At 38.4% G+C, this 18,964-nt stretch overlaps 1 protein-coding gene across 5 annotated transcripts in view; it reads right to left on the bottom strand.

Moving 5' to 3' along the window:
• CRIM1 (cysteine rich transmembrane BMP regulator 1) overlaps positions 1–18,964 on the bottom strand; it is a 175,004-nt gene that overhangs the window by 138,519 nt on the left and 17,521 nt on the right. For 2 of the 5 annotated variants that reach the window (XM_066178568.1, XM_066178570.1), the window contains exon 1: positions 3,185–6,252. The exons of the other annotated variants lie outside the window; for them this stretch is intronic. The gene's annotated coding sequence lies outside the window, so the exon portion shown is untranslated. Of the gene's footprint in view, positions 1–3,184; positions 6,253–18,964 lie in introns of those variants that run through there. 5 annotated transcript variants of the gene reach the window in all.

The raw sequence follows: 18,964 nt of genomic DNA, 5'->3' as shown, positions 1-18,964 counted from the left end.
GAAAACAACAGCAAAGAAAAGTTAGGAGTTACAATAAATGCAGAATGAAATAAGCATTAAGCTTGTGTAAGAACAGAAGGAAAATAGAAGTGTACCAAATCTTCCTGCCATTCAAACAAATACAACACCCCTATGAAAATGAAGAACCTTTGCATATGGAATTAGCCATGATAACTGAAGAGGAGCTAAAGATTCCCAGTTTGAAGTCAGAAGCTGAATAGCTCCAAAACTTTAAAGCTTAATAAAACATGTCTCTTTAAGCATGAAGACCAGCAGGTTTAAAAAAAAAAAAAACAACCATACCCCAGGGCACTGAAAATTTAACCCACACTATTTGATCACAAATCTTGACCCAGCAGGTACTCTACAAAGAAGTGCTCAAAACACCTTCAAACACCTAACCAACGCTTCTAACACTGCTTTAAGTGCTACTCCCACTCACTCACTGCCCGTGGATATAAAATTAACTACAATAACAGAAGGAACATTTCTTCAAACAGACCGATTGACCTAGAAAAATAAGCTTGTAAGTGGGCAATACTGCAGCTCTTCACTCTGACAGACTGTACCTTGTCATTACTCAGTATCTATCTTATCAAATGCCCTCTGAACATATTTGTAAACCACCAGGCTGCCAAAAGCCCTTCAAGAGGTATTTAACACTTCAATGACTTTCCAGGATGGCAGTATCACTTCTCTTAGATGACATGTTTCTGTCAAAATCAAAAGCAAAGAGAGCCCTTAAATTCCAAATCCACACCTGACCTTTCTGCCCCACAGAATTAATACTCTTCACTTTGCTCAGCCGTATCTTCTGTACTTTTCCCTGTCAGTGATTCATCATCCAGTGAGACAATTTTGCTTAGGAGTGACACTCTTCCACTCGCAGTGACAGACGTTCTCAACTGCTCTCAAGCAGTTCAAGCATCTTGCAGCCTCCTCAAGACTGTCTTATCCCAGGCTTTTATTTAGTTACTGCCTTCTTCACCTTCTCCCCTTTCCTCTTCTCAAAACTGCACATAACTTAAAAAACACTCAGTTATCTTCTTCAGTAATGTAATTAACACCTCTTTTCTTACTTTCATTCCTCGACCCTCCTGTGCATCACACCAGCTACCATCACACCTCAGCCTTTCTTTTTCAATACTCATACAGACCTTAAGCTGTCGACTTGATCATCTATTTAGTTTCTCTCTTCTGTTTTTATATCTAAATCATCCCGTTCTTGGTCACACCACTGCCATCAACAGGCATCACTGCATTTCTTACTCTACCCCATTTCAGTTTTCAGTTCCTTTGCAGGTTAATAAAACCCACTACACACCCTGACGCTTGTCTGGTATCATTTCACATCTTGAAGATAGGCATCTCAGGACAAAAGCAGCTAGCTAAGAGAACTTTTGTGAAGCAGCATCTGTCTCTCAGTATTCAAATAGATGGCTTTAAGTTTTCTGTTCGTTGAATTTTTCTGTCTTATGGCTATAATTAACCTGGAGTGATGGAAGCCCCTTAGAGCCTTAAGCTCCAAAATACTACCTGGAGACAGCATGGCATTTACTTCAGTCCTTACTGGAGTTAACAGATGTTTCTATGAATGTTTAATGAAAAAAATTGTCACAGAAAGCCTTGCCTCTCAAGGTTCACTATTAACTACATCAGTAATTATAATATGGAAAAGCTTTAGCAGGAATGACAGCACCAGAAAAGCAAAATGCTATTGAGAGTTTTCAACAGCTGTGCAGCAGAGGGGAACAACTAGTATTTCAGAAAGTATTTTTGCTTCTGTTAATATGAGCAAAATTTGTAAGACAAGTAAGCAGAGATTTGCTTAAAATACAGTCTCTCAAGCCATTATAAACCACGTTTGAAAACAATGAAGGGAAACAAGGATTCCAGCCTATACTGATGGAAAGCCTGCTACAGACTGCTCCCCACAAAGAAGGAAAAAAAAAAAGAAGAAAAGCGCAGAAAAGTTCTAGGTCTCACTGCGACAATATCATTAGTGGTCTAAGCATAACTTCCATAAAATTTTTCAGTCAATGACATAAACATCTAACACCTGAAGCTACTCAGAACTATGCATCTGAAGGTGCCTGGAGTTGACAGAATTAACTAATGAAGAAGTGTATTTGGAACTTTGAGGGGGTAGGGGTAAGAAGGGTAGGGAAGATCAATTCAGAGCAAAGAAAATCCAAAGCATCTCAAAATGTCTGGATAAATTTTTCCAGTAAATTACCACAATGAAAGTTTCTCTAAAAGAAATTACAAAAATCTATTTTATTATTGAAGGGCTCTCTTGGGCTTACAAAACAAAAAAACCAAACCAAAACAAAAGTTTAATGTAAAGCAGCAGTAATGTATAAAGCAAACACAAACAGAATAGAGATTAAAGATGGATAATAATGGTCAAATTTAAAATTTCCACTTCCAGTGATATCAAGAACACAAATTATGCTATATAAACCATGTAAATATTAGCTTGTTTTAAAACAACAGCATGTATCAGCCAATCGGTGACAAGAAATGACAGGGTGCTCACTCTGCCCCAACTGCAAATTCCAACTTAATCTAGAAATTTGAGTTTGCATTTGCAGTAAGCTCAGCATGTGAATGAGCAGTTACAATTTAATCAGCTGACATTCACCTAACTATTATTAGGTAATAATCAGATCATGTATCCCCCACATCTTAGAGAGACAAAATTAAATCTGATTACAAAAGGATTCAAAATGGTTTGAATGTAACAAACACTCAACACAGTCAGCAAATAAGCAGCAAGACTTAAATGCAGATCCAAAACACTTTCATACATGCTTCCATGGATACTTCAGGAGGCAACTTCCCCCTCCACCAGAAAAAGTAGTGCTTTAGTTACGTGCATAAGTAGAGCTGCTGCTGAGAAATATTCTTCTTGTGAAAGGAACAGGAGAATATACTGTAAGAAAGCAAGCCTGTCAAGACAGGTAGCAGGCTAGGGAAAGAAACTTCTTGTATTGTCTGAAAGAAATGGACAATCCTGGATCCAAGATGAGAGAAGAGATGCATTAAAGACAGAATGATTAACTTAGCATCATTCAACTTGAAAAGAAAACATACATTTTCATCTAAACAGTAGTCCTGTTACAGGACTGCTAAAATTAAAAGACCATAGACAATGTTTTTCCAGTTCATTTAGTACACTTACCAGCATTTGCTGTATAGACAATTTCATTGATGAGTCAGTTGTACTTCCTCTCTAAAGTGCTTTGAGGGGAGCTCAAGTGCATCCTCTTCCTCAGTCTTTGAAGTGTTTACCTGTACCACCAACTTTGAAAGTAAAAGGCAACAGGCACGCAATGCAGAGACAGGAATGAGGCTATGTACAATTGTATACTACTCCAAAAATATTTTGCTGTTGCTCTTCAAATCTTACAGGGACAGACAGTCCTTTTATTTTTTAACTGAGACCTTAGATACTATTTAAAAGATACTTTTTAAAATTAACATTTTAGAATTCAGTCAGCAATATATCAGTTGACAAGAATATAAGGAGAGATAATCTGAAATCATATACATTACATACACAAATATATAAAGCAAACAGGATTCTTTTCAGTGAATAAAATCATAGGTGTGTTATAACAGAAAACAATTAGAAAACTCCCAATATTAAATAAAACAGCATCAACAGTGCGAACTAAGAACTAATGGGAGCACATTGTAATAGGAATATGATGAATGTGGAAATACAAAAAATAATTACATCTGTATAAATGTGTCAGAGTAAAAAGAATTCCAACAGTGGTAGAAATACTACAGGTGAAGACTACAACTGGCAAATGTTTATCCACAAAGTGGAGAGTGGAGGGAAGAGGGGAACTACCAAAGAGAAAAACTGAGGTTTATTTAATATTGACATTAAATATTTTATATTCCAAAAGTGATTAGAAAAGCTAAAGGACTCTGCAGTCTGTCACAATTATTAATCAAGGGTTATTTATATGTATTTATATAAAGGGTTTGTTATTTCCAAAATTGAAAAATAAATAAATCTTAAGGAAGAAATGCTTCACAAGAATTAAAAAGAACTAGCAAGGAGTCAATATTGAGTACTTCCATTTACGTTACTCTTTTTCATGTTAAAAGGACAAGCATGCTGTGAAAGCATTAGAAAGAGGTTGTGTCTGAGCTGAAGACCGCAACTAAGGAATTCCCACCACACTTAAATGTTAGGAATTTCTCCAAGCACTAATGCTTTCATAGTATTTGTTACCTGTCTGCTTGCCTAGGAAAAGTAACCTGTTTCTTATATAACCTAGAACTTTAAGAAAATAAGAAGTTGACTTTTTTTTTTTTAATCAAATCTAATTGGCACACAGGCAGGTTGCATAGTACTGGAGAAACTAAATATGACTATACAAGAGTGAAATGCTGAAAATTAAGTCAGTTTAGATTCTATTTCTTCTTTATGGGGAAGACATTGAAAGGAAAAAGACAGTGGTTGTTGCTTCTCCTACTTTGCCCAAATATTGAGCTTTTTTTTTTTTTTTTTTTTCATTTTGGGATGTTTTGGGATTTTTTTATTGTCTTGGGGGTGTTTTTAGTTAAATTTAATTTTTAAATTTTTCATTACTAACATCTAAAAACACACTTTAGATTTTTTTTTCCCTTGACCATGAATGTATAGAAATGAAAGCATTCTAAACAGTGATAAAAACTTATCCTGTACTTCCGCATGCAATTAGCAAGGAGCAATTTTAGCATAATATTGAAGCGGGAGCATTTTATAGTTTCTGGGGAATACAGGACAGAGCAAAGCAGATGTCTTGACTAGAAGAGAAAGGATTTTATTATCAGGAACAATGAACTTCTCCCTAAAATGTTCATCCTAGAGGTAAATTAAGTGAAATGCAAGAATATAAAGTTCCCTCAGCTAGCTGAGAAAAAGTCAACACAAATGTTAGCATGTAAAAAGGAAAGTGACTACAGTTAGAAAACAGAAGAGCAAAATTAATGACAAAAGTAGGAGTCAGTTACCATTGTGTTTGTTGACTGAACAAAAGGAGGTTTCCATGTCAAGTTACCTACAATGTAACATTTAATGTAACAACTCATTTTTGCTACATCAGAAGCTTCAGTAGTGAAAACTACAGTGCACCAGTACTATAATTTCAGTTTCCTCATGATTCAGCACCTGTTTTCCAAGCAAAAAAGATGGAAATATGGCAAGGCAAATGCAGTATCCTCTGCAGAGATGCTTCAAACGGATCCGAAATTGTATATCTCTCATTATTGTCTAGAAAGCGAGTCAGGAACAATTTTTAACATTTATCCTTCTTCCCCAGTTTTTAAATTCTTCTTCCATTACTATTTTCTTAATGCTCTTCCCTCTGTTTAACGGTTTTTTTAAGTTCTATAGATTAAGAACCAAAAACTGAAATGCATTTGAATTCCTATGTGGTCAAGACCTGCGGTGGGTACAGGTGAGTTGATTCAGACAATGATCATCGTTCCTTCCACTGCTGCACAATGTTCACTGTGGAACAGTAAAAATTGTAAATATCCAGATATCCTCTTACACCACAGACAGTGGAAGTCTCAACCACATCATTACTTTTGGACATTAAAAACCACAATCCATTGATGAACTTCTAAACAAGAGAGAGAAAGCCGTATGACCTGTCTGTACCTGAGAGATACTTAAATGCTTTTGACAGATCAAACATCTGTATGCTTAACATTCCTTTTGTTAAGTCTTGATGAGACAGTGAAGGCAGTAACTATTTATTGCACTTGAAAGAAGGGAATTCTAGCATAATCTTCAGGAAAGGAGGTGAGCCCCTTCACACACACACAAGAAGAGTGCCTCCAAACATTCGGAAGACATGGCTTTTGCCCACCTCATTTGTTTTTGCACAATTCTTTGGATCAGCTGCAGCCCCACTACTGCAGAGTGAGATGAGTGAGAGCATCCTTCAGTAGCTTCTGCAGATGCTTGATTCCAGAAACTGCAGTCTGTCATTTGTCTCCCACCCTGTCCAAATAGGACCACACAAGGAAGAGCCACAGAATGACTCCTGAGCACTCTGTGATCCCCTTGGATCCAGCAGAACTTTGTCAGACTCAAAAAGTCACACTAAGAAACATGAGAGCTATGCTCCAAGTTACGGTATTTGGCATGCACAGTACTAGTAATAAAGGGCTAAATACACAGCACTGACTCTTACAATTGCCTCTTCAAAACTAACTGAAAGTGATGCTGGGTTTGATGGGGTGGTTTTATTCCAAAGAAAATTCCCTTTTAAGGGACTTACCTTTTTCCAGTGCCAAGGAATCCACAGGCTCAAGACTGATGGAAGCCAGGGACTGCAGAGCTGATAGACTTAATCCACCTGCTAAAAAGGATCATGCTGGAGCTGGTAAGAACCACTGGCTGCACAATCCAAATCTAATTCACTTAACACAATGTGACATCTCTAGAGAACCTTACTGCCTAGCTTCTTGGCCAGGCAGAGTCACAGAAGCCTTCTGAAACCAACAGCCCTAGGTCACTGAGGTCCCTAAGGGGCACAACACACACCAGACCAATGCATCATTCCTCAGACACACTCCCGTACATAAGCAGAAAAATAATACACCACATCAAGCTACACTGGAGAATGAAAACATTTGCATCCCAGTTAGCAATTACATCTACCATGAAATGAAAAAAAGATTTGCAAGGGTGAAATTAAATTTCTTCACGCAGAAGTCAGCAGAAAATTCATTCGAACCACAGCCACAATCTGGACATTCAAACAAGCACTGTCAGTCTTCTCTGCATCTTGTTTCAGGAAGGACTAAAAGGACCATTATTATCATTTCAGGAATTTCTAAATGAAGCTCACTGCACTCATACAGCCTCAGTACAACCCTACACATCAGGACAAAAGAGTGTTTTAAAGCCAAGCCTCTTTTCAAGACTGTCATCCAATCTCATGGGCAGATATCACACAGTGTTTCATATATTTGAAAACAAGGTCTAACATAACCCAAGGCTGATGGTTATATGAATGATGAAATAACACAAGGTATTTTCCCTCACGGTCAATTCCCAGTTCTTCTCTTTCTAAACAAAAGCCCATCAAGACCCCATGCAAGACCTCTACCACAAAGGGGAACAACTCTTCAGTGTTAGCCATTGTCTCATGAACAGGACAGAAATACACCATTATCACTAACAGTGCTGTTCTTCATGCATACTCCACAGCTATCTTTGCAACTGTAGTATTTTCAGTGTCTCCACATGCCTGCTACATTTCCTTTCAGTAACCCCCTTCACCAAAATTGAACTCTTCAGCAGCTCAGGTCTGCCAAAGCTGCTTAAGGAGTTTATTTTCTCTCTACCTCACTGCAATAGCTTCATCAGGAATCACCACCACTTCCAAACAGTCAACAAAATTGGGATGTTACATCCAGAAATCACTGCTCATTTGCTCAGTACAAACTTGCTTTCATCATCAGTTTAGTATGCTAGATTTATACTGTCTCAAATGATAGTGGCAAGATTCACCGGGCATTACATAGATCTTTTGTCTTGGAGCTTCAAGTTGCAACCATCCAACCATCAACTATTTTCAACACATGACAGGAAAACAGTGAGTCAACAAATTTCCTTCCTGAAAGGACGATTGCTTTCTATGCACAATTTTTGAAGTTCTACTTAAAAGTGGGAAAACCAAAACATAATGTAATTTATAACAACAAACCTCAAACTTTAAAGAAATACCATCTTTCTTACTCTATGATGTAGGAAAACAATAGCTTGAACATAACTTGGAACTGAAGGCATATCATGCATACTTATCCCTGGCTGTTACACCACAAATAAAGCCTGTAGAACGACCTCCGTGGCATTGGTTTGTAAGTAGAAATCATATAGAGCTGATAACATGAACAGGATACAAAAGAGAAACTATACACGCAATTCTGAACACCAAGATGCTTCAGGCATTTCTGTCAGCATTGTGTATTTTTAAAAATATACATAAATTAAAAACAGATGGCTTTTTGGTATTTGGGGTTGTTATTTCAATTTACCTTTCTATGATAAAGAGATTGAGAGCCCAAGCAGCAGCTTCCTGAAAACTACTCTACTTTTGGCTGACTTTCTTTCCTTTACAGTTCTTTCAACATCTCCATACCTGTTCCATAAAGATGCTTCAAACAAACACTAGTAGTTTTAAAATGAACAGTATAAACAAACTAGCTTCAGACATGTGTGCGAATAAAGAGCTTATGAAAAAAGGCCATGCTGCCTGCACCTGACAGCCCAAAGTCTCCTCCTTAAAAAAAGCAAAAAAATCCCACCCAAACCCACCTTGTCCAGGCTAGAATAAGAGTTATAAGAGTTCACAAGTTCACAAACATTGCCACCACGTCTCCAACATGGCACTGCAGAGCTAGCCAGTGGCTGCAACAGCAATTGCATTTCTTAGCCAACTGTTCAGAGCAGATCCACAGAGGATGAAGGAAGGAATGAAGTATTCATGAGGTGTGGCCATGCCCAGGAATATCATCAGAAGCAAGGAATGATTTGATGCAGGGTAGCTGGAGAAGATATAGTTAGATGTGGGCAAAGTAGATGTACTAAAAAGGTAAAGAAGACTGTGCACAGCTGATTTGAGCACTGAAAGCAAACTGAGATGGGAAAAAGCCATTTGCATGCAAACTTCTGTTCAAACTTACTGAGAAATAAGAGACTTGTACAATTCCTCCAAGACACTACATTCAAAAGATGATTCTCATTCATGTGATTATTACAGAGGAGCAAAATAAAGTTATAAATTAGCCAATATTTACCCAACAAATGAAGTAAGCTGTTACCCTTTCATATTTCTTTATAGATAGTCAGAAACTTCTGAATAAAACTGTCTTCATGCAGCACAGCATCAACTGTATACAAAATGCCAAGTAGGTATCACAATGTTTTAATAATTCTAATTAACAGATTAATTAGAGATTTAAGGTTGATTTTAATATCTTTTGAAAACTCCAATCACATTGCTTTGAAATCTGACACTTCAGTCTTAATACTCCAGATTGAAATATCTATATGATGTTCCTCAAATCCAGGACCAAAAGAAACAGGTCCAAACTGCTTCTAGACAGATCAATCAGTATTTATTAGATTCATTACTAAGCATGCACTCAGAGATGTTTTCATTAAAAGAGATGGCATACTTATGAGTAGATAAAGAGAATATGGATGTCTCCTGCCTGAGTAGCACTGAATCCCCTAATGCAAGATGAGTGCTGTATCCCAGTTAATACAACACGTAAACATACAAAATTGCGGAATTTATCCTGCCCCCACCACCCACAACTACATAGCCCTCTACTAGTAAATAGAGGTAGGGAATGACCCTATACTTGGACTCTTTTCAGCCACCATCCCAGCTGCTCTATAAGCCAAAACAGCAATAAAACAAAGCTAAAATGATCTCCCACATTGAATAGATGACAAGCACATTGCAATCAAAGGCAAGCACTAAGAGGAACCTTATTGAAAAGAATCGTTAACAGGTATTCTTCAAGACACATTTGTTTCCCAACTACTCAGCTACAAGGGTCTCACAAGAGTCACTCCAAAACACTGAGGTTCCCACACTCGAAAATCACACCTTCTACCACAGGTGAAACCATTCACCACCTCCATGTTCCTGCCACTGTATTCTTTACAAGGGATTCCTCTTAAATGCCACTGTCATCTCCTCATTTCTCATCTATTAACAACAGGATCAAGAAAAAGGGAAAGAGTTGTGTTGACGTCTAAGTGCAACTAAACGCAAGCAACTGCTTTGAGCATTTTCAGAAGGGGTAGCAGTCTGAACAAGTAAGGATAAGAGTGTGTTGCAAGCCCTCCATGTTTCCCACAACCGCAGCCAACATAAGCCAAATTAGGATAGCATGTAAACATCCCTACTGATGTCTATTCTCATTACATGATAGCTGAAAAGTATTTTCACTCAGAAATTTCATACTCAGATGAAGAATCAAGGCACAGAAAGAAATCCACAAAATAGATGCTGGGGTTCTGCCACCTAGTGGCATCTAGAGCCTCAAATCACTGTATTTACCTTATTATTATTACTTTTCTTTTTTTTTTTTTTTTTTAATGGGAAGCATTAGACAGCAGAGAACAGAATAGAGAACACATAGTTTCACTAGCACTGAAATTACTAAGCCTGGTTCCCTGTGGCTTCGTTTCAGAACTGCATTCTGTAGCACTCAAGATGATGAGAGTTTCAACTGAAGCTTTTCTAGCTGTTCAAATAGTAATAGTATACTTCTCTTTATCAGTCCTCCAGCTCCCACAGATTCTCTGCTGCCTCATACTGAAGTGGGTTTCCTGTTGTATAGTCTCACGTTCACCTGCCCATATCCAGTACTTGCAGAGTGGTAATATCTTTGTAATTGTTCAAATATAATAAATTCCAAAAGGAATCATGAGCAGGAAACAGGGAAAAGCAGAGACTGAGAGACAAAAGCAGCAGAATGATAAAAGCTTCATTTCTTCACAACACCATCTGAATTACAATTTGTCAATAAAGAATCTTTGTTGGCCCCAATAGCTTAAGGGATTCCCCTCCCCAGGTCACAGTATGGACACACAGCATGTCATGTCAAGGCAACAGGGAGAAGGGACACAGAGGGACATAGAGACATGAACTCCTTAAGGCAAGAGGCAGCAGAAATCCCCCTTTTCACCAGGCCAAAAACGCAAAAGCCCCCTTTTCCACTTGGGATTCAAGGCCAAAAGCATTTTAATGCCTAAACTAGGTCAGTCTTTGTTTACACAAAACACAGATGAAGTATCAACTCATTCGATTTTGTCAGGATGGGTCAAAACCACCGGACTACAAGGCACAGAGCAGCTTACTCGGTTTTTATTTATTTTAAGAAAAGAAACCTTATCAAAGGCACATTCAGAGAACACACCTCACACAGATGTAGCCAGGTAACAAACAACCATTTCAATTTAAGACAGATACCCTTCTTCTGTGGGAAAACTGACAAAGAAATGTAAAGTCATGTCATATTCCTATTAGGCTATACCTCACAGTTACTTTAGGTTTCAGCTCCCATTTGCCAACTTTTGGAACCCTGGAATATCATGAGGACTTCTGGTCTGTATCTACTATACATACCTTAGTAAACAACACATAGATTGTGGTATTTTCAGTCCAGAGAAAAAAAAACCCAACAAACTAAGTAACCCCAAAGAACAACAAAAGCCCTCGCTAAGCAAAAGAAAACAAGCCACCATGCTACAAGACAAAAAGGATAAAATACCCCAACCCCAAAACATAAGCAAAATCACAAACATGATACAGTTGCCTTAACTTTTGGACAAGTTTTCTTTGCGTTCTCAAATTTTTCCTCCAACTCCACAGCAATCCTTGCACTCCCCAGAAAGTTTCTTAACTGTATGTAGCCTATGACAATTTTGCCTTTAAGAGATGGGGAAGAAGAGGGAGGAGAAAAACAAGAAAAAAAGGGAAGATCTGCCACAAGGGGTTCACAGGTGAGCCAATCCTGAAGACCTAGCAATGATTCACAGATTTCCACTGGGCTTTTATGAGAAAATAAGATTTCAGTAAGTTTTATTTCTTGCTCCCTATTCCACAGATTTGAATTTCAGTTATGTAAAATATCAAGCAAGTAAGAACTACCACAGTGATGGAAAGAGGTGCATGAGTGACTTGATGTGAAACCATGATCGATCTCACAGTGATGGTTTTGTGGACTGCAGCTGTAAAGACAGACTAGATTTCTGCTAGAAAGCACTCCTTCCCTTGTCAATGATCTAGTAGTTTTTACAGCAATAGGATTGAGAAGAGAAGCATGGATTACTGGAATAAGTGCACTGGCAAATCAATGCTTCACAAATGCAGGACTGAGTAAATTCAACATCAGACACTTCTGTCTGCAACCTCCTGAACCAAACCAATGGTGGCTTACAGAAAGTGTGGGGCTTTCTTACAATGACCACTCATGCTCTGGTCTGCATGTAGGACAGCTACTCACATTATTGGAAAGTTATAGTGTCATTCAAAAGAAGTTAGGGATGTGTTACTGTGAAGTTTCAGCTTTATCTCAGTTTTCAAGTTTCACTTAATCTCACTTCATAGTAGTACTGAACGGATCTGTTGAAACTCTTCTGCAGTGTAAGGAACCTGCAGAACACAGCAGTAAAGCACAGTTCCCTATAGAGGACAATCCACATAAAGGATTATTAACTAGGTTAGCCAGAGTCCTTATTTAACCACATTTCAAGAAACAGCTTGCTCAGACAATGGCAAAGGAGAGAGTAAACTGTTTTTAGGCAGTACCAATGTGGACCATCCCTATAAATGATGCTAGCTCAAACAGACCTGGTTTAGGAATCTCAGTAACACCACATAGAGTTTTGAAAAAGACTAAGCAAGCACATACCTAGAAAACAAAAATCTTGCTAAAGCTAGAATAACTTTATGCAGTAATGAAAAGTTCTGAAACACCACACTTTACACGTTGAAAATGGCAACATTTTTCTCTTCTCATTTTCTACCATACCTCAGACTCATTCATTAGGTGTTATGTATACATGTTTTGTAAGAGATTCAGACCTATCAGTGAACCAGTCAGATCACATGTTTCTTTGTAAGGGCCCTGCTGCCCAGGTACAGCCCTTGAGCCAGGATCTGAATCTGGTCCACCCTAGGTCACCTGTATGCTCTCCCAAATATCTACTGTCCTGGAACACTCAGTTTCTTGCTTAACACACCTAAGGTCACACAACAAACAGCATTAGCACGCTGATCCATTAAGTGTTTTAACTCCAGCACTAGGAGGAGATGTCAGGGAAAAAAAGATGAGTATTTCTTTCTCTCTACATTCTCCCCTCCTCCACACACACACACACACACACACACACACACAGACAGACACACAGAGCACTTTATCTTGCTTGGCTCACTTGGAGCTTCCAGTTTCTAGTAAAGCTGGGATGAGGAGTCCTGCCTTACTCTGCTCTTCTTACTCATTACTTGGCAGCTGCCAGCATCTTGTTCAAGGACAGATCCAGTTCTAGAAGACTGACAGCATTTAACTCCCAATAGCTCTTCAGCCCTAGAAGATGAGTTCCAGGCTCAAGGTGTTTGTCTTTCTACCCAGTATGCCTACATTGCAGGACATTCAAAGCCCCAGCAGAAGGTATTCAGTTATTGCAAGCTGGAAGCTAAGAGCAGTGGCATGCACCATGGCAAGGACTAGACGCTCAGAGTGATGGCACAGACTGACATATACACCTTAACTCTTCAACTGATGTGGCAGCATGAAGTGCAAGACTTCTGAAAAGCAACAACATCAAGATGGCTATTTTAGTTTTCTGTCATAAGTGATCTACCCAGGTAAAGAATACCCACACTGCCCACAAACTATAGCAGCACAGCAATTAAAAAATTTTCTTTAACAGACTTTACATCTTGTTTTCTCTCCATCATTGTAGTATGGTATATCAGTCACAAGTTTATTAAACCTTTTTGGATGTTTGAAGTGGTTTTCTTCAGAAGCACTCAGAATAGCTTTTTAAAAATAAATTATTTTTACTCAAGCTGTAAAACCTTGATACTAATATTCTATCCTGACTTCTAAACATGAACAAGAGTTTAGGAACTTGTATTCAAAATTCCCATAAAGCAATAAATAAAAATTACAGAAAGACCCAAAGCAGAGAGATGAAACATGTTGCTTTTGGAAATTACTCTGTTTCATATTTACGTCTACAAGAAGCCTGACATGACAACCGCAAAGAAAGACCTCAGACGTACCCATGTGAGTGTGCCAAAAGGGCTGGAAGCCCCGGCTCACACGATGAGAATGTCAAGCATTTCCTCTGCTGCTGTGTATGACTGCACCACCTAACCAGGGGTCAAAAGCAGATTTGAGTTTCCAGTTTGGGGCTTGGGAGTCTTTTTATACTTGTTTTAAATCAAAAGAATATTTTCTTTGTCCTTCTAAAGTTACATGCTAGTGCCAAAAATGTTCAACATTTAACATTATTAGTGCAGTCATTTATAGAAGCTGCAATTTTGGCATATATATCTGACAAGTCATCTAAATTCTAGCACCTTAAATTATGTAGATCGGTTTGTCACTATGACAACAATTTTTACATGCCTAAGACATACAAAAGTACCGTTTTTTCTCTTCCTTACTGAAGCCAAGAGTTACTGAAAGCTTTACCTCTTCTGGACAGAAAGGCAGAACCTACAAAACATCTGATTCTAGACAAACTATGTAGGTTACTTGTTGAATGAAGAAGGAAGTTTTCATGAACTTGAACAGCTATAATTTAAAAAATACCTGGAACACAGAACAATTGAAGGAATCTAGAACAGGGAAGAGAACATATGCAGGAATTCAGGAATGGGTATAGCTCTTTCTAATCATCATTATGGCTAAGAAAGTCTCTGAATGGCTTTCTCAAAAGAAAATCCAACCAATCTCAAGGTCAGGCATCACATTTAAAATAAAAAGTTTCTCTATAAGGCAACTGGCTCAAAGGATCTTGCTTTGATTCAGGTCTCCATACATACATACATACATCTTAGACACAAACACTTTGCTGGTAATGCTTCATTCTGTTAGAAAGAAAAATTCGTCTGATGATGTGGAAGTGGTATGGTGTTTGTTTTATTTAGAAAACAACACCACAACAACTTCAAGGCCAAAATTTGGAGACAAAGTGCTAAAATAGTTTGTCCCATGCTATACAACTGTTCAGAAACACAAAATATTGGTATAGCATTCATTTAAAGAGACAACTGTGAAGTTACTGGAGGTGATCCAAAAACAAACAAACAAAAAAAAAGGTTGATTTTACAATAAACTGTTTCTTATTATTTATAGAGACATAGCCACTGTACTAAAATTGCCATATTGACCAGTACGTCATTGATACCAGTATCACTGCATATATTCATTCAACACTCAGTTATCTCTGTCAGCATCAATGCCACATATATCCAAACAAGACTTGCCCTGTCAAAACAAGACCTGTGACCCAGCCACAGGAATATAGCTTCCTGCTACTATACAACATTAACCTAATGTTTACACACCATTCAATTTGAGATTTTTGCTCAGGTCTCTTCTGTCACGTGTAGTTAACTTTTGATCCTTAAAATCAACACTGCATCTGGAAGTGTTCTGCTGAAAGTCACCTGCTCCATTTTCACTCTCTTCCTCAACTTGAAGAGAAGTAAGGTCAAGCATTCATTTAAACCTGTAGCTTGCCACTACAGTTAAAGTGGACATACTTCAAGCACAGCCTACTTGCCAACATGGAAAAGAGCTTTTGGGAGGCACAGAATTTATCAAGTGCAAGATCTGACCAGCTGTAAGATACCCTGTTTTTTTCCTAGTCTCATAGAAGCTCCGGGTACAATCAGTTATCTTGTATTCAGTTTCAGGTGAATGCAGGTAAGCATTTGAAAAAGAAAAATGCAAGAAGAATACTCCTTTGTTTCTAGGAGCAACCCTGCTTTGGCCATCACGTCTGACTGCTGGCTTTGTAGGAGACATTTGTCATGCAGTCCTATCCCAGGGCCTACAGTAATGGTTACACTTCTGCCCACAGCAACCACAAAAACTGCCAGGTTTGAAGGAAACTGAAGTGTCACAAATTAAAGATCTAGTATGCTCTCCATACACACTACATGCCCAAGCATAGAGATGTAGAAAAGCAGGCATGGCATCTGTACAGCAGCTCACATGAGCAAGTGCAGCACAGCAAGGCAGTAAGCTCAGTTACTACACTGCCAAAACACCACACATTCACATAAAATGGCAAGGAAAACAGAAAAGATACACCACTACTCACAATTGTTAACAATTTTTGTGATGGTAACACTTTAGCGTTTTTCAACCAGCTGCTCAGTTTTGTGTTCTATATTCAATCTTCCCTCCTAACAGTTCCTGCAATGCAGCTTTTCCCCTGTTAATACAAACTGCATTATTCATAATCTAATTAAGCCTAAAATTAGGTACCCAGTCACATCAATACAGAAATATGAAAGTCTGTTTTCCCTTTTGATATCTTTCTGAAACGTTTTCCTCTGGTTAGCTTGAAATCTCATAACATAGCTTTTGTCTGTGTGATATCTTGCCTTAAAAACAGGATATGCTAAAATACCCAATATATTGGCTAAAAAGGTCATACCTCCCTGATCAGGGAACAGTTCTCTGAGCAACTAGAGCCAGGAAAAAGTGACAAGTCCTGCAAATGTAACACTGCACTGTCATGCTGGGAAAGCAACTGGAACTGCCAGATGTGCCACTGTCACAGAACCCTCTCATCAAGTTAACGATTGAGTTCTCTTCCTTGTTTTGGAAAAATTGCTTTGCATATTGAAGCCCGTATTAGCAATCTGTATTATTTCCATATCAAACGTGGTTTTTCCCTTCAGTCTCCATGCATTCAGAAAAAAAGCCCAAAAGCTACACTTCTGGTTTTCTCTGTGTTCATGTGAAAATTTGCCTTCAAATGCACTTAGTTGGCTCTCATAAGCATGTTTAAAGGTAAAATCTGGATCTTTGCCACAACTGCATTCCTTATTGCAAATACATGCCAACCTTCAAAGTTCAGTTATTTGACCAAAAACATACGTTAATTGTTGTGCAAGGGGAGTGGAAAGTATATCAGATTAAGCACATCTGAAAGTATTTCACTCTTTGCTTGATAAATCAGCATAAAGCTGGATCTATTCTAGTTTTTCAACACGGCCATTAAGACCACACAAGTGAAGTTTAACAAAAAACTAAACTTAACAACAACCCAACAAGAATTCAGAATAAAATTACCTTCTCATATTTGTTATTCCAGGACTGGTCTAACAGGTATTGCAACATTTGTCAGCATAAAGTTATTCAGTTACATGTAAAAAATAATGGAATGCAAGGAGTGTGTTGCAATAAGCCAGCTTAATAGATACTAGCAACGCAAAAGGCCTTTTCCTTTCACCTATGAAAGACAGCAGTGAATAGCTTGGAAAGGTGCAAGCCAGGTAACCAAGAAGCAATTCTTAAAACAGTTTCAATGACTTAGTATCAGCAGCATGTTTTACATGTGGACAGAGATACAAGTGAAAAAAGTTCATTTACCTAAAGCATTAACCACATCTTTCGTCAAAAAGGGCACAAATTTTATCTTTCACATTTGTTCTGAATAAAGACTGAGTTTAAGTTTGATTTGGAAAATGCTTATGGTTTGGACAGAGTAGAACTGATAAAGTTGACTGGCTTCTCCTCTTACAGCTCAAGTGCACACTGAAGCTACGAGGCAAAACCACCATCATTGCTATGACTGATGGCACTTATTCTCTCTGGAAAACACGTTTGTCTGTGTCATATCACAACTTGGTATTAGCAAAGCAAACTCTTTGAAAGAATCTGCAGACCAAAGTTTTTATTAAATCAGTTTAAGAGAACCCAGCCCACCAAGTGAAAGACTGGATGCACTGACCCCCAGCTTTCCCTTCACTTCCCAGAGGGAAGAGGAGATAGCTGTTTATAGCAGGGAACTTTTAGTAAGAAATCAGTTATCATTTGAAGACATGAGGATGCCTCTGAAGCAGCAGCTCATAAGAGCACAGATCCAGGCCTGCTCTAGTAGAGGAGGAGAAGCAGGCTCAAGAACATCCTTAGGTTCCTGTTCTTTAAAGCTCTGTAGGGCTATCTGAACGGGTGCCAGTCCGGCATAGAGGGAGAAAAAGCAAAAGACTTCAGAACTGGAGTAATTGAAATTAGATTTTCAGCAAACTGAACAGTAACTGCATTACAAGTTTTCCAGGCTACTTCCTATCAATGCCCTACAAATTTATCTTGATAAAAACAAATTACTTCCTCTCTTAATTCCTCATCCCCAATCTGCAGCATCTCACACCAAGTCTGAAGAACTGACTCTTTTGTGCTGGCTGCAGCTAATTCTTTGTGAACTGTGACTGCAAGAATGCATAGATGCAGTTTATTAAGACTCCGGTCTGTTAACTGTGGCTCAGCAAACAGAAGGCATCTTGTCACTTTCCTGGCCATATTTTTCACAGTCCAGTCAAGCAGTCCAAGTTCAACCAAACTGTCATTATTAGCAGGCTCCTGAATAAAAACAAGCTTTCCAAGCTCAAGAACACAGGATTTCCTGAACCATATCAGAACAGGCACTCATCAAGACAATAACCAAAAGCATTTTAAACAACAATAACAAAAATGAAACCAAACCCAAACACCCCAACACAGGAATCTATTATTGTTAGTATTACTACTAGGTATGCAATAGCTTTTCCAGACAGTTTCTTTCTAGGCCCAAGTGTGTGCATTTCCTCAGAGTAGGATGGTTCATGACCTCCATACAAACCTTCTCTACGAAAAGTCACTAATGGTCCATGTAGAGAAACAGGCACTTCAAGCCTGGTGATGGAGTTGGGAGGCCTCTAAGCATAAATGTGCTTTATGCTATATACTCTATGGAAGCTACAACTCCTTAAACATTTCCAGCATGTCTACATGAAAATTAGAGCTAATTTGGCTACCAAGTTCTATGACCAAACCAATCCTTTCAAATATATCTACTGTTTTCCAGGAAAACGAAGGCAAGATATGGAGACAACCGCCTTGAATACCTGCATTACTGAGATTACACTTTAGCCTCGCCACACTTTCCTCCCAATAGACATCAGTACCCCTAAAGAGGTTACACACAACTGAGTAAAGATTAATTTTTTTCTCATTACAGGCTTTCCCAGTACAGGGTAGAGCAAGTCTCAGGGAGACAAAATAAAGAACGTGGCTTCAGGGCCCATCAATGACATCTCAACAACATGACATTAGAGCCCAGGTGACCTGATTTTGGGAAGGAGGAATAGAGGAAGTTGTTTTAAGTGAGCTGGGATACAAACAGAATTAA

The sequence above is a fragment of the Chamaea fasciata genome, unplaced genomic scaffold (assembly GCF_029207755.1).
Source record: "Chamaea fasciata isolate MVZ Bird 193981 ecotype frontalis unplaced genomic scaffold, bChaFas1.0.hap1 SCAF_3, whole genome shotgun sequence".
In the NCBI taxonomy this organism is placed as follows: domain Eukaryota; kingdom Metazoa; phylum Chordata; class Aves; order Passeriformes; family Sylviidae; genus Chamaea; species Chamaea fasciata.
This window is presented reverse-complemented; position numbering and strand designations above follow the sequence as displayed.